Consider the following 3567-nt stretch of genomic DNA (forward strand, 5'->3'; position numbering starts at 1 on the left):
TATTGTCAATCTTCCACAGGTGGAGCTGATTCCTTTTCCATGTATAGAGGTTTTAAGTGTTCTATGAACTTTCTCTGCCTCAATCTGATCTTCAACTATCACTCTGAAAATTTTTCTGTTATTTTTTGTATTATTAATGAAATCAAGCATTCAGTGTAATTTTGGATCTGCCTATAATAAATCCTCGGTGATCTCAAACTGTAAATTGATTGAAGCAAATTGACAAATTATATGCTCTCTATTCTACACTCACCTTTTTTTCTTGGAAACCATGCAAAATCAGAGTTTTGTAACTGAATTTGTCTTCTTGGGACTTTCACAGAATCCAAATGTTCAAAAGCTAATGTTTATCATATGCTTACTTGTTTACATTGTAACTATCGGGAGCAACATGATGATTGTGGTGACCATTGCCTGTAGCCCTACACTGCAGGGCTTCCCCATGTACTTCTTCCTGGCTTTCCTGTCTTTATTGGATGCAAGCTTCTCCTCTGCCATGACACCCAAGATGATGGTGGATTCACTCTATGAGAGAAAAACTATCTCCTTTGAAGGACGCATAATACAACTTTTTGCTGAACACTTCTTTGGTGGGGCTGAGATGATTGTTCTGACAGCCATGGCCTATGACCGCTATGTGGCCATTTGTAAGCCCTTACACTACTCTTCCATCATGACACGGAGGCTCTGTGGCACTCTGGTTGGGGTGGCCTGGGCAGGAGGATTTTTACACTCCATCATACAAATTATCTTCACTTTGCAGCTGACTTTCTGTGGAGCCAATGTTATTGATCACTTCTTATGTGACTTGTACACATTACTGGAACTTGCCTGCACTGACACTCACATCTTTGGCCTTTTGGTGGTTGCCAACAGTGGATTGATCTGCATTTTTTTTTTTTTTTGCTTGTCTCCTACTGTTTTATCTTAGTCTCTCTGAGATCCCACAGTTCTGAAGGGCGATGGAAAGCTCTGTCTACTTGTGGGTCCCACATTGCTGTTGTGGTCCTGTTCTTTGTCCCATGCATATTTACATATGCAAGGCCTCCTACTGCCTTCTCCTTTGACAAAATGGTAGCAATATTTTACACTATACTATCCCCTTTGCTTAATCCTATGATTTACACTTTTAGGAATAAGGATATGAAAAATGCCATAAGTAAAGTGTGGAATCAACTGATAACAGTTTCCAATGGAAAGTAAATATATGTTACAGTTCATCAGAATTAATATAGAGAGTAAAGAAGTCACAACTAATGCACATAAAAACTACAATAAATTTATAAGGAGTTAATGAAGATTTTTAGAACTGGAATTATTTTAGGGATTAAAGAAGGTTGTTTTCCCTTTTATATTAGACATGTTTCCTGAGTTGGAAACCAAATATTCATATGGATAAAGTAAAGAGAACTGAATTTTATACTCACTTCAAATCTATAATAAAAAAGAATGCAACCAAAATTACTAGCTATAATGTTAGTATTAACTCTGTGCCTTTAAAAAATGTGAAGCAAATTCAAAATGGCATAGATATTTGAATGAAAACTTACTCAACCTATTTTAAATAAAAAGAAATTTCAATTTATGATAGTGGTCTCAGTAACAGCCAAAGTTTAGGAAAGACAAAAAGAAAATTCTCACAGAACTACTGGGTTCTCTGTTTCCCATTATTCCATTATTTCATGGGAGTCCTCTGCCATTTACTATAGAATTTAAATCACTTTTTGACATCTTGAGTGATAATAATTGCTTGAGCCACTTCTGCCATTGCATGTTTGCTCTTGGGTTGACAAATATTCTTTGCCATTTAGCCCTGGGAAAAGGGATGGGAGGAGTCCATAATTGTGAAAATTTTCTCTTAGGAAAAAAAGAACCCAAAAGGTATTCCAGAGATTCCAAAAAATCAAAGCAGCTAAGATCAACTACAGAATAGTCAGCTGACTCCTTCCAGCTCCTAAGGTACAATAAAATATAAGGACACCACAGAATTAATTTTTTAAGTTTTAAAAAGGTTACATTTCAATTTATGTATTGATTTTAATCTTTTTTTAATTATTTATTGATTCAATTTACATCTCAGACATAGGTCCCTCTCTCCTTTTCTCCCAATCCCACCCCATTCCCACATCTTCTTTCCACTATTCCTCAGAATAGGGGAGTCCTCCTACCTACCAACCCCATCTCATGTAGTTGCATGAGGACTGAGTTTGTCTTCTTTCTGAGGCAGTCCCATCAAAGAGAAGTGATTAAAAAGCAGGCGACAGAGTCCATGTCACAGCTATCCCCTACCTGTTTCACTTACTAGTGGCCCCACATGAAGCCTGAAATGCCCATTGGCTATATATACGTAGAGGACCTATGTCCAGTCAATGCATGGACCATGGTTTCTACTTCAGACTCCATAGGCCACTCTGGGCCCTCGTTAGTTGGCTCTGTTCATTTTCTCATGGGGTTCTTGTCAGTTCTAGGTCGTTTTATCCTTTCTCCCACTTTTTTGCTAGTACTCCCTATGTTTTGCCCAATGTTTGGCTTTGAGTCTCAGTATCTGTTTCAAACCTTGCTGCATGTAGCCTCTCAAAGAACAACTCTGATAGGCTCTTGTCTTCAAGAATAACAGAGTATCTTTAGTAGTGTTTGGCATCTGCTCTATCTGTTCTATCTTTGTCCCTGCAGGTCTTGCATGTAGGGTAACTTTTAGATCAAAGTTTTTTAGGTAGGTTTGCGTTCTTCTCCATCCACTCGGAGTCTTGTCTAGTTAAAGGGTGTTGTCTTCAGTCTCCCTGGCCCCTGCTACTAAGAGTCTCAGCTAGAGTCCACCTTATCTTCTCCTAGAGGCCTATTCTGATGTAGATCTCCAGCTTGTCATAGAGATCCCCCCACCCACCATTTCTCTTTTCTCTGCAGGCCTTCTGCCCTCCCATCTCCACTCTCCCCAGGTATGATCTCTATCCTTATTTCTCTCTGTGCTTTCTCTTCTAACTTGATCCTTCTCTTCAACCACGATCTATGCCTATTCTACTCCCCCTTCTGAGTGAGATTTACACATTCTCCATTGGATCCTCATTGTTACTTATCCTCTTGGGGTCTATGCATTGTAGTATGTCTTTCCTGTACTCGCTTATAAGTGAGTACATAACACATGTATCTTTCTGCATCTATGTTACCTTATTCAGTATAATCATTTTTAGTTCTATCCATTTGCCTACAAATTTCATGATATTCTTATTTTTAATGGCTGAGTAGAATTCCATTTTAGTGTATCACAATTTCTTTATCCATTCTTTAGTTGATGGGCATCTAGGTTGTTTCCAGTTTCCGGCTATTGCAAATAAAGTTGCTATGAACACAGTTGAGCAAATGTCCTTATTGTATGGTTGAAAATCTTTTTTCCACGAGTAGTATAGCTGTGTCTTGAGATGAGGTTATTCCCAATATTCTGAGAAAGCATTAGATTGATTCCCAGAGTGGTTGCACATGTTTGCCCTCCCACCAGCAGTGGAGGCGTGTTCCTCTTTCTCCATATCCAGGCCAGTCTGCTGTCCATGGAGACTTTGATCCTAACTACTT

General features: G+C 38.7%; 1 pseudogene; it reads left to right on the forward strand.

The window, feature by feature from the left end:
- The first annotated feature begins 271 nt into the window (after positions 1-271).
- On the forward strand, positions 272-1203 carry LOC110542135 (olfactory receptor 4C15-like; annotated as a pseudogene).
- Positions 1204-3567: the final 2364 nt, after the last annotated feature.

The sequence above is a fragment of the Meriones unguiculatus genome, chromosome 18 (assembly GCF_030254825.1).
Source record: "Meriones unguiculatus strain TT.TT164.6M chromosome 18, Bangor_MerUng_6.1, whole genome shotgun sequence".
Classification (NCBI taxonomy): domain Eukaryota; kingdom Metazoa; phylum Chordata; class Mammalia; order Rodentia; family Muridae; genus Meriones; species Meriones unguiculatus.